General features: G+C 43.1%; 1 protein-coding gene across 7 annotated transcripts in view; it reads right to left on the bottom strand.

The window, feature by feature from the left end:
* The window catches only part of LOC6580606 (bromodomain adjacent to zinc finger domain protein 2B), a 41637-nt gene that overhangs the window by 18984 nt on the left and 9451 nt on the right, over positions 1-13202 (bottom strand). For 6 of the 7 annotated variants that reach the window (XM_044011280.1, XM_044011284.1, XM_044011285.1 and 3 more), the window contains exon 2: positions 6246-6615. The gene's annotated coding sequence lies outside the window, so the exon portion shown is untranslated. Of the gene's footprint in view, positions 1-6245; positions 6616-12079; positions 12183-13202 lie in introns of those variants that run through there. The other variant, XM_044011281.1, reaches the window with a different exon arrangement.

Here is a 13202-nt window from a genome sequence, read left to right as displayed (position 1 = left end):
GAGCCAGAGTACCTATTGTACGCATACAGCAAACAATATTGCAAAGTAAATACTTCGTTCTTCGCCTGTTTCTTTTGTTTCTGCTGTTTTGTGTCTTTTCTTATACTTCGGTTAAAGTTTTATGACGGCAACCGTTGGCACAGTTGGACCTTTGCTCGGGTCAAAGCGTCGTCAACGGCAACGGCAGCAAAAAAGGTTGTATTTGTATTGGGATGTGTGTGTACCAGTCTGTATGTGTGTGTGTGTGAGGGTGTGAGCAGAGCAAGCGCGCGCCAACAACAACAACAGTAGAAATAACAACAGCAAAGCGTTGGCAATATGATTCGAGCATTTATCGTTGACGCTGTCACCGTCGACAACGTCAACCGCGACGCCGGCGTCGACGCGCTGCCAATGAAAAGGTGCGCGGAGCGTGCGTATGGGCATGGGGGAGGGAACATCCAAAGCGACGGCTGCTTGTTTTTTTTCTTTTCATTTTATTTTATTCTTTTTTTTGCAAACTTGACGTGTATGTATTTTTTTTTTTTTGACCATAGCAAATGACTGACGGTACCTGCTGACTCTCTCGACTCCACTGAGCGAGTGACTGACTGCCCGCCCGACTGTCTGACCGACCGACCGACCGGCCGACCGACTGTCTGCTCTGCTGTCGTTTCAATATTTGTGACTGACAGTACAAATGCGAAATTCTTTTTATTGTGCTCCGACGACGACGCCGCTGCTGGCGTCACTGCCCGTCGATACTCATTCTGTTTCCTCTCGCACTTCCCACCCTGTCCCCTCTACCGTTCACTTTACTAACTCACACAAGTTTTTCTTATGTGTTGTTGTTGCTGCTGTTGTTGTTTCTTTTTGTGCTCTTGATTATCTCTAGCTCAATTGGCAGCCGTCAGTCGCTTTTTAAGCGTGTGTGTGTGTTTGTGTGCGCAAGTGAGTGAGTATGTATGTATGTGTGCTTTTTTGTGTATCTTTGCCAAATGCCGCCGCTGCTTTTGTGTTTTATATACATACACACACACAACACAACAGCAGCAACAAGAACAATATCGTCGCCGCAGCTGCCTTCTATAATAATTTTGTTGATTTCCTATTAAATATGCTGATACAATATTCGCTTCCATGCAAATATCTTGCCCCCATTAATCCTCAATCGAATTAAACGAATTTTCCACACATCGAAACTTTAACAAGAATTCGAAGTTTGTTGTGTTTGCATAAATTAAGTTATTTAATTAAATTGTTTGTGTTTCGTATGCATATGCATGCAAATTGTGGGTTATCGTCATAGAAGACTTAATGTTCCTGGAATGAAACAATTCTAGTGCAACATGCATACGTAACATGCACATACATATATAAGTATGTGTATATGTAAGGCAGGAGAGCTTTGAGTGGGTATGAGTGCATGAATGGTGACTATATGTATATATATTTATGTGTGTGGGTCGCTTTGATTATTGGCTACTTGCGTCCCTTTTGGCGCGTTTCAATTCCAACCGTGGCGCTTTCGGCACACATGCACACATGCCTAAATACACACATTTTTATTTATTTATGTTCACTTGTCCGCGCATTCGCTGATCATCTTTGACTCGACATACAGTCAAACACGCTCACACGAATACATACATATCTACATACGTATGTATGTATATAGCCATGTTTGCATGTATGTATGCATTTGTAATTTTGCTGGCATTCTTGGGACAGGGATTTAGATTTAGGAACACGTCGTTATTGTTCTTGTTGCTGCTGCCGCCGCCGCTGCTGTTGCTGCTGCTATTGCCTACCATGCGTCGCGTCGCGCCTTCATTTGATTGTTGGCGGCTTTATAACGCTCCGACAATTTTCAGTTCACTTTGACTTCGCCTTTTCTCATTACTCACGTCGACTCTTGCTGAGAGCGACTGGAGTAGAGAGGGCTTATACCTCTTGTTCGCATGCTTGTTGGTTGCTGAGGCTGTTGCTGCTGCTGCTGCTGCTTCGTCTTCTTGTTCTTCTTCTCCTTCGGTGCGAGGTTATTGACTTAGCAAGCAACGAGCAACAGACAGAGACGCACAGAGTATAAGAGAACTTGCCGTTGCCGTTGCCTTGCCGTTGCCGTTGCCATTGCCGTCGTCGTCGCCGTCATCGCGATCTTCATTTGTTCACTCGTTTGGTCTTCTGTCTTATGCCCCATTTCTGCACCGTTTGTATCCAGACTGCGACTGCGACTGCAACTGCGACAGCGACGGCGACAGAGATGGTGACTGCAGCAACAAGTACACCACAGCAATAACATCATACAGCTTTGCCCTCTTTCAATTTCTATGTGCCATTTCCCCCGTCCCATTCTCTCTCGCTCTCACTCTCGCCCTAGACATTTCAAATTTGTTCCACATTCGAGTAGAGCAATAAACAAATTAAGATATGATAAATTCAATTTTCACCTTTCATAATTTCTTAAGTACATTAAAATATGTACAATTAATTTGTCAGTTGTGAACTGCATGCAATTTAAAGAATTTGGCATTTAGCTTGCTACAGTGAAATGTGGCCGACATGAACCAACAAGAACAGCACATTCGACATTTTATTTTAATATACATACATATGTTTATTATTGTTTATATACATATATTTTTACGTATCACATTCCAAACCGAAGTTGAAGCAGTGAAATATGCCTAACGTGAACTGACGGTTATAACAGAATTTTTAACTTATTTAGTGATACAAAAATATATTAACATATTTTTATTTATTCTATTTTATTTATTAAATTAAATTTCAAGGTAAACCTAAAAATCTTTAATTAATATTGCGTTGCTTCATTCTTCTCTAGTTATATTTACTGTACTCTAACGGGCGCTAATTCTGCTGTGGCTTTCGTGCTGCACACAAAAAAAAGTGTGTGGGGCGAGCGACGGGGCGGGAATGAAACGCAGAAGAGCAGCAAACAGAACCGGAATAAAATAAAATGGATTTCAGTACAGCTGGAATGCCCAGCGAGTAAGTGGAACGTGAAAGGGGTCGGAGGTGGAGATGGTGGTGGAAGTGGAAGTAGAAGTGAAGGTGGAGGTGGAGGTGTAGGCGAAGGCAGCCGCGTGGGCGGGGCTGCAGAAGATGTTGGCTCGTCCACTTGTTTTTTGGTGTTGTACACATTATTATCAAGGATATCGCTAACCAGCCGATGGCTGCGGGCGTTGGGGGTGTTGGGACTGTCGGCTGTGCGCGCTCAAGGAAATTGTGTAAAAAAGGCCACACACAGGCACACACACACATATATATATATATATATATATGTACACATATATATATACATACTCACACCCACACACAGGCACTTGCACAAACATACATAAAATGTAAACTCTGAACCGAAACGGGATGGTTGAGCCGAGCTAAGGCTAGGTGGAGCAGCAGGAGAGGCAAAGGCAGAGCGAGAGGTAGCGGGAGAGGGCATGCGGCATACGGGGCAGCTCAGCCGGGACAATGGGTCGGGTCAGAGACAGAGTCAGAGTCAGACCAAGTCCCAGCCAGAGCCATGGGCTGTCGCACAGTTTGGCGTGGCTTGGCTTGGCCTGGCTAAAAGCGAGCGAGCGCACACAGGAAACGAGCGCGCAAGGACACACGTTGCGTGGGTGGCAGAACAACGAATGGGGGGGCCAACGGATTGGGTGGCGTGGGTGAGCGGCCAAAGCAAAGGAGTGGAAGTTGGCAGTAACGAACCCAAACCGAACGAAGGCGGCGCACGGGCAAAACTAAAATTGAAAATGGCAACGACGCCAGCGCCGAAAGGGGAAAAGGCAACGGTAAAGGCAAAAGCAAAAGCAAAAGCAACGGTGACAGTGACAGCAGCGACGCTGGCAGCGCTAGTAATAACAATAACAACAAAAACAACAGCAAACAAATGAATTTATGCAGCCAGCAGCAGCTTGCAGTTGTTGCTGCTGTTGTTGTTGTTGCAGTTGGGTATTTATGTAACGGTGAAATAGTTGTTGTATTTGTGGTAGTTGTTTTTGTTACTGCTGCTGCTGCTGCTGCTGCTACGACTGCTACTGCAGCCAGGAGGTGGAATGCATGGGAAAGACAGGCGAAGTGGAACGGGCACCCGCGCACACGACCCGATAAATTAGAGTGAGAGAGGAAGATTGGGTGAGAGAGAGAGAGCAAGCGAACGAGCGTACACACAGATGAGCAGACGGCAGGCAGCAGGCAGCAGAGGCAGACACAAATGGAAGAGAGAATGAGCAATGCAGCAGGCAGCATCGGGCAGAGAGTGGAATGGCGGAATGGGGGAATGGCGGGAAGGCATTGACGTATTTGCCATTTGCAACAGACCAAAGCCGCTGTTGCCTTCGCTGTCGCCTGCCGATGCCGATGCCACTGCTGCTTCTGCTGCTGCTGCTGCTGCTGCTGCTGCTGCTGCTGCTGCCCACTCAAAACTCAAAGCGAGCTTCGGGCTAGAGCAGAGACGTCGCACGCAGTGCAAGTAGCACAGCAGCACAGCCAGGCAGGCAGCATCTGTCCCAGCTCTGACAGCAGTTGGAGCAAGTGCACAAATACAAACATAAACATGCACACATATATACATATATTTATTTATTCACATACATACATACAAATGCATGGTATGACATGGCATAGAGGATGCCTGCGAAATAGACGCAGCTTGGGCTTAGGATGTGTGTGCGTGTGATTGTGTGTATATATGTGTGCTTGTTAGTATGTGTGTTGGGTGGCTTTGCGGCTACATAGAATTCACCCAAATGTGCCCAGTGCCAGGCTGCCCTCTGCCATTGTTGTTATCCAGCAACAACATTGATAAGCGAGAGGGCGAGAGGGAGTGAGAGAGTGAGAGAGTGAGAGTGAGCGCAGGCAACGGAACTGCGGAACTGGGAACTCTGCTGTGGGAACTCGGAATTGACGCTTTGGCATCGAACATGTTGCATTTTAGATTATCTCACAGCTTGGCTAATCGCAATTAACCAATTTTGGAAGCGCCTGAGGCCAGACATCAATCAGACATCAGAATACGGCCGCATCAAACAGATTGACATCAATCCTGGCCACAGAAACTCGAGAAGTGTTCGAGTGTGCTAAGATCCTAAAGATTGGGTCAGCTCAGTACTGCGAAATGGAAATGTCAGACGCTTTATTTCATGATTAATGATAACAACTGTACCAGGATGACCACACAGATAGATAGACAGAGAGAAAAGGGCAGTAAAAACCTGTGCCCACTCTCTCCCACTCGCTATCCCTTTCATCTTTCCCATACTGTTTGGTTTCTTGTCCGCGAGAGTGGAAAAGCTTTTAAATGATGCGGTGATTTCATTAGGCAACAAATACAATTAAAATGCTTGTTGCACGTAATCTAATATGTAATGTGTATTGCGCACAGGGACAGACAAACAGAAAGCGACAAAGGCAAAGAGAAAGAGAAAGAGAAAAAGAGAGGTAAAGCAACTCTGCTATTTAATTAATTCTTAAATCGGATTATTCAACAAAAGGACAAAACACAATATGCCACGAGCAACAAAAGCAAGAAGCAGCAGCAGCAGCAGCGGAATATATTTATAGCGCAAGAATTGCTTTTACATTTGAATGCATAAACTCCCATAAAAGTCACAAGTAACTGTTTCAAAACACATTAACACACACACACAGTCCTCCTGAGGAGGAATATGCATTTGCTTTTATATATAGTTTACGTAGATTAAGACTGACCTGACAGAATATCTGTCGACAAATGCATTATAGTCTATGTTTCTTTTTCCTTACATATCTTGGCTTTTTTTTCGATCTCTTCATCTCTCTCACTTTTACTTTGCCTCTATGCTCGCTCGTTCATTCTCTCTCTCTCTCTCTCTCTTCACCTGTTTTCATATCCTATATCTTCTTATCTCCCTCGCTCGCCTCTCTTCCTTTGACTATACATATATCTCCCTCTTTATTTATCTCTATGTTGTTTATCTCTCTATCTCTCTCTCTATCTTTCAATTTATCCCTCTCTCCTCTCTAAATTCCTCTTGATCTCTCTTTTCCCGAAACACCGTCTTTTTGCTTTATCTCCCAATTTTCCACCCAATCTCCCTCCTTCCAACACTTCATCCTTCACTCACTCTCTACCTGCATCTCTCTCTGTCCATCTCCCCATCTTCATCTCACTATCTCTTACTCTGTCTATCCTTTTCTCTAAGTATCACCTTCTCTTTCTATTGCTCTCTTTCTCTCTCGTCTTCTTCTTTAATTGTACTCACCACAACAATCTTTGATCCGTCTTTATTTTGTCCTCCAATTGGGATGTTTCATAGCTCTTCCACTAGTTGTTGTTGTTGTCGTTGATGATTATGTTGTTGCTGTTGTAGTAATCCAAATTTTCATATTTAAATAATTAGTGCTGTTGTCGTTCTTCTTCTGCTCGTTGTTGTTTTCGTTATTTCAGTTTTATTATTTCTGCTCACTCATTCACTTTGAAATGATTTCATTTTGAATATTTGTCGGCTCTTTGGCCCTGTTAACACACACACACACACACACCAACACTGATACACTCACAGAGATACCGCACACACACGATCGATTGTTGTTCACAGTAATTGTAATAAATGATTAGTGGAATTTAAGAGGCTAAAAAGAGAAGAGGAGAGAGAAAATGGGAATACCCATGAGGTCAGATGAATTAGATTGAGCTTTTAAGCTGTAGTTAAAAATAAATTTCAAATCTTTTCTTTTCTTTTCTTTTCTTTTCTTTTTGTATCATCATAATTATTCATTCGGCTGATGAAGCTATATGTCATATATCTATGATTATGATTTGATTGATTATCATCTAGAGTTGCGTTCCTACAAATAGTAGCAGTGCAGCACACCATAAACATAATAGAACCAAAAACTTCCCGACATTACGATATTAATATCGGTTAAGGGGTATTTGGAGGTCTATCAGTGAGAGCTTTTTTAGTTGTGCAGATTAAGGCGATATTTGTATAGTTAACGCTTGACACTTCAAATCGAAGAACCGTACATATACAGAAATACAGGTAAATACACACATACATATGTACATGTGTTCACACACACATATACATCTATATGCACATATGCCTTTGTAAATACAAATACACGTGCGTGCATTTGTATTTATTTTGTAGTTGACTCATTGAACTCAAAGTAAATGCGAAAATTTCCATTAACTAAAGAGCGCTTGTATGTACAAGAGAGAGAGAGAGAGAGAGATAGAGAGAGGGCAAGAGAAGACAAAAGCCAATATACTCTTTTCGCACCATAAGCGAGCAGCACAGCCGCCAGCTCGTCCATTCCCAATTAAATGAAATGCAACTTAGCTTATGGAATGAATGAGAAGCGAAACGGACGATGAGCAGAACGGATGAAGAGGACGCGAGAGACAGCAACCAGACAGTGAGTGGGCAATTAACGGTTTGTGTTCTACTTCTCTGCATCAAGCATCAAAATCGCAATCAAGCCGTTGCAAAAGTAAATACAGCAAACGGAAAACACCTTTGCCGCGCCGCACCAACTGATAACAAACTAACCTAACCTAACTATTCACATTCATAAACATCGTAAATGTGTGTGGGTAACTAACGATAAGCCCCGCCACAATGTTCGTTATGAAAACATTTATTTATAATCCATTAATAAGTTATTATTGATGTGAGGCTTTTATGTACAGTGCGCCAAATATGTCTACGTACAACAGCAACAGAATATGAATGAGTATAATAAATATACAGTGTGTCACTTAAGTTGTGGCACCATGCATACATATGTATATATGTATGTTACTGTACGAAGACATTATTGATGCACTGTACATAAACATACATGTTTCTATATATACATGTAGGAACTTTTTATGCACATACATGTATATATTTCATTTTTTATTTTAGGTTTATATCTAACTGTTTTGGTTTTGAAAGTAATTAACAAGCTATGCAAAAAACGCTCTCTTCAAATAATAATTTAGCGCTGACTCGACATAAGCTTGTCCATTCCATTGGAAGCTGGAAATGCTTCATTGAAAGGCGATCAAATGTCTGCTGAGTTGGTGTCGGTTGTTGTTGTTGTTGTTAGTGGAAAGAGGCGCAGCAAATGTGCAAAATTTACTCAGAGCTGCGTGAGATTCGAATTCAATGCAGATGCAACAGAAGTGTGTCTGTGTGTGTTTGTGTGTCGAAACGAAATGGATATTGGCAGTTGTGTGTGTGTGTGTGTATGAGTTGCGAGGGTGACTGGCGTGAAGCGCGGCATGGAAACGTGGAGAAAAAATAATAAAGGGCCCAAAGCAAATAAATGACTAAAATTAAACAACAAAACAAAATCATGATGAATGCCTCAAAAATTTGAGTTCAATTTGAAGGGATGATGATGATGATGGTGATAATGCGAAGCTGTGTGTGCAATGGACAGAGAGAGAAGTGTGAGCGAGATAGAGCGCACAAAAGGTAAAGCGAACAAAACTATAGGCCGCCACTGGAACTGCAACAACAGCACGAAATGACGAATTCACAAAAACAAACACACATACAAACGCGCGTGCACACACACACACATGGAACGACGGTAACGACCACAATAAAACCAACGAAATAAATTAAACAATATGAACAAGTAAGAAAGCTCTAGTCGAGACTGCTCGACTACGAGATCCCCTGAACCCTTGGAGCAATAGATATTTCAATACTTTTTCGCGACTTTCAGCTTACACAAGAAACACGCACACACACACACGCACGTACGCAAACACAGGCATACATACACACACACGCATACAGACACACATACACACACACACGCATACATACACAAACGCATACACACACACACATACACACACACATACACAAACACATACACACACAAGCAACCATGCATAAACACGCATGGGCTGCAGTGTGCGCTTACTATGAGAACTTAATTGTTTAATAACTTTTTTTATGGACGTACGATCTTCATGAAACTTTTAGATTATGATTATAACATGAATATGCATGTAATTGCCAAAGCACAAGTCTCTAGTATTTGAAATACGCTTTTTACAAAAGTGAGGGTGAGGGGGTGAATTTAGAGGTGGGGGGTAAATTTTAACAAATACCGAAATTGTATAAATTGCATATAAGCATACATTAAAAATTTGGAGACTCTAGCAATAAAGGTGTAGAAGATATAATTTTATAACTGGGTTTCGATAAGGGTTTTTATCGATAAAAAAATATCGAGATGAGTTATCGATTTTTAATGATAAACTTGATATGCGCGCTGTAATTACGGACATTTTAAAAAAAATTTGAAGTCTCTAGCTCTTATATCTTCTGAAATCGACGCGTTCATACATACGGACAGACGGACAGACGGACAGACGGACAGACGGACAGACAGACGGACAGGGCCAAATCAACTCAGCTCGTCACCCTGATCAAGAATATATATACTTTGTGGGGTCTGCCACGCCTCCTTCTCCCTGTTACATACATTTCAACAAAACCATTATACCCTGATTTCCCATTGAAAATGGGTTCAGGGTATAAAAAGAAACACTGCACAGCGGTGTACACCCAAAACGAGCTGGAATTGAGCTGGACAAGGGGAACGAAAGGCAAAAGGCAAGGGGGAGAGGAGAGCAATCAGCGAGGAACGAGACAAAACCGCCACCAACGGCAGCAGCAACAGCAGCCGCGCAACGACAACAACAACGACAACGACGACGGCGGCGGCATCACAAAACTTGAACGACAAAATGACAAACGGACAGACAGACAAAACACAGACGGCAACTTTTTATGTACAAGCAGTGCGAAAGACAGAAAGACCGACAGCCAACCAACCAGACTGACGGAAAAAACAAACGGACAACAGAAAATCCAACTAAATATCGAAATCACAAATCCGCAACTGAGCTGCGTTATAGCAAAAACACGAAGAAGAAGAAGTGAGCGAATGAGTGAACTGAAAGGCGCTGAGCCAAATTGAGTTGGGTTGAATGGAATGAGTGAGTTATGGAACAAAGTAAGTTTAACTCGCCGATAAGTCGTCAAAAAAGACATATAAATCGGTCAGTTAGCTAAACCAACAAAATGCAGTTGGATGCCAAAGCGAATGCAAATGGAGACTTATAATAAAATCCACGCACTTTTCTATTATTTATATACATATCTGTGTATGCACACGTGTGTTACATACATAAGTATGTATGTATTTATATTTGTGTACAGCATAAATACTGCTCGATTTGCACAGTGAAGCAAAGCGATCGTCGTAAGGCGAAGGGAGACAAGCAGCCAAGGCGCGTTCCGTAGCACAAAACAAAAAGCGCAAAGCATATCCAAGCTAACAGCAGCAACGACAACGGTGAACATCTATAGCCACAGCGACTGCGACTACGGCAGCGACGTTGGCAGCGCTGCGGGTCGTGTCATGCACACATTTGGTATACACACACACTTAAATATGTATATACATACATACAAACATATACAGGTCGGGCTGGGCAAGCAAGCAGCGCCAACAACAATAACAAAAGCAGCTAGCCAAGAAGCAAGAAGAAGAATAAGAACAACAATAATAACAACCACGACAGCGAGACATAAAATAAATGAGCGACGCTGCCGCGCAAACATGTCTCCAATAATGTTGTTGTTGCTGTTACTGTTGTTGTTTTTGCTGTCGGCTGGTCTGCTGCTCGCTCGGCCATTCGTTCATTGCGCCGCTGCTTCAATTTCGTTTTTCTTAACGTTTCTTCGCCGTAATTATTGATACATGAAAAAAAAAAAAAAAAAAAAAAAATACTGAAAACGCCGACGCTGAAGTTGACGCAATAAATCCAATTGGAGTTGCAATAGCTAGACGTATGTATGCGTGTATGTGTGTACGTTTATACACGTGTATGTATGCAATTAGCTAATTATTGCATTGGTCAGTAACTTGTTTAAGCACAATGGAGCAACAAGAACAAGCACAGCCGTAAGGCACCGGACTTTGTTCTCTGCATTTGTTTTGCACATTCTGTATAGTCGATAAAATTTATGATTAGCTTTTGCGTGATTTGTCATTTGAACGAGTATTTGATGTGCTCTCTATTGGAATTTTACAGTTAATGGTAACAGTTAAGCAGCAAAGCGCAAACGAACGCTAACCGCGAAGCTAGGCGCTGACTGTGACAGCGACTCAGACAGAGACTGCGGCGACACATTGCTCGCGTTTTTATTGATTTGACAATTTTGTTTTGTGTGTATAACGTGCAGCAGCAGCAGCAGCAGCGGCGGCGGCGGCGGCGGCGGCTTTAGATAACTGCAAATTGAACGTACACATATGTATGTATGTACGTACATATTTATATACAGCTGTATGCACATGTGTGTATGTATAAGAATAGCAAAAGCGAACAGCATCTCGCAACTGTGAATAATTTTAAATCCTTTTTGGTTGCGTCTTTGAAGGAGCAGAAACAGAGTAAAAGAGAGGGCATAGAGTTCACACACAACTGACAAAAGAATATACGGTGGCCAGGGTGCACACACACACATGCACAAAAGAGAGGCACAGACGCGTATACACACACACATGCAGTCTCGTCGAGGCAGACAGAACTTGCTGCTCTGCCTCTGCCTCTGCCACGGCCTCTGTCACTGACTGCTTTTGCCATGGGCTCTGCTCTGCTCTGCTCTACTCGCTTGGTTGAGTTCTCGCGCTGGCTTCTCCTCTGGCTGCTTTGGCTTTGGCCCAAACGATTTGGTTAGGTTTGGTTTGGTTTGGCATTTGTGTATCTGTATCTGTATCTGTGTCTGTGTCTGTGTTTGTATCTGTATCTGTCGCACTTCCTGCGACCGTCAGCGTCAACGTCTTTTGGCCAATACATTGTTGTTGCGTTTCGTATCTTTTCGCTTTTTATTTTATTTGATTTTTTGCTTTCAGCTTTTTGCACTAATAAATAAATATTGATATACACATGTGAGTGGAGAGCGCACATTTTTACATTTGTTGCTGCTGCTGCTGCTGCTGCTAACACTTTTGTTCATCCATTTGATTCTCCCACTCACTCACACACACACCCATGAATAGATTCACATACGTTTAATTTATTTTTGTGGCGCACAGGAAATTTTTTCGTAATTTTTCTTAGCTTTGCCGCCCGCTTTTGGTTTGGTTTCGGTTTCGGTTTAGCTTTAGCGCCGTCTGCTGTTGCCGTTCTGTTGCTTGTGCGACCGACGAGTTACCGAACTAAACTAACGAAACGACACCATCCAATCCAAGCCGAAGCCAAGTGCGAAGCGAGGCGATGGCGATGGCAACGGGCACTGGCACTGGCAGTGGCAGCGACATCGACGCCGGCAGCAGAGCGCTGATGGAAGCAACAACAACAACAACACTTGCCAATGGCTTTCGGTTGGGGTGGTGTGGGGTGCGAAGTGCGGGATAGAGAGGGGGAGCAAAATAACGACGACGACGACGTCGACGACTGCGACGACGATTATATGAGAAAATTTATTCAGCATTTAACGAACGTGTTTGTTGTTGTTGATGTTGTAGTTGTTGCTGCTGCTGTTTGAAATTGTGGGCGCAGCGCAGCGACAGACAGACTGACGGACAGACGAAGAAGGTGTCAGAGCCTGGCGGTTGTCAGGGGCCAAAGTGGAAAGCCCGGCAAGTAGACAAGCAGTCACTCCGAAGAGCCATTTGTATTGTTTAAATTTCTTTTTACATTTAAATATATATTTTGGAATTGCTGCTGCTGCTGCTAGCGTTGCGGTTGCGACGCAGTGGTAGAGGCAGAGACAGAGACAACGACGGCAGCGACGCCGTCGCTCATTCAAGTGCTGGTAATTAAAATTGCTACAATAACTAAATCAAATGAGCGTCGGAGAGCAGCTGCGTGAGTGACTGCGTGTGTTTGTGTGCGTGCATGTGGGAAAGGAACAAGTGAGAAATTAAGCAAAATGCATGGAGAAGCAGCAAGGCAACAAAAACTACAGCACGCCAGGCGCGTGGAAGTGAGCAAGCAAATTTTGCAATGTTGCGGCTTGTACTTGCTTGTAGTCGTCATGAGTGTGTGAGTGTGAGTGAGAGCGAGCGTATAAGTGTGAGTCTGTGTGAGAGAGAGTGTAGCGTAATATAAATGAAGCTGGCTAAAGGTGTTCGGTTGTCAGTTTGACTGTCTTTCTGCTGCTGGTGCTGCTCTTCGCCGCCATCGCCAT

Source organism: Drosophila mojavensis, unplaced genomic scaffold, assembly GCF_018153725.1.
Source record: "Drosophila mojavensis isolate 15081-1352.22 unplaced genomic scaffold, ASM1815372v1 contig_81, whole genome shotgun sequence".
Lineage (NCBI taxonomy): Eukaryota > Metazoa > Arthropoda > Insecta > Diptera > Drosophilidae > Drosophila > Drosophila mojavensis.
This window is presented reverse-complemented; position numbering and strand designations above follow the sequence as displayed.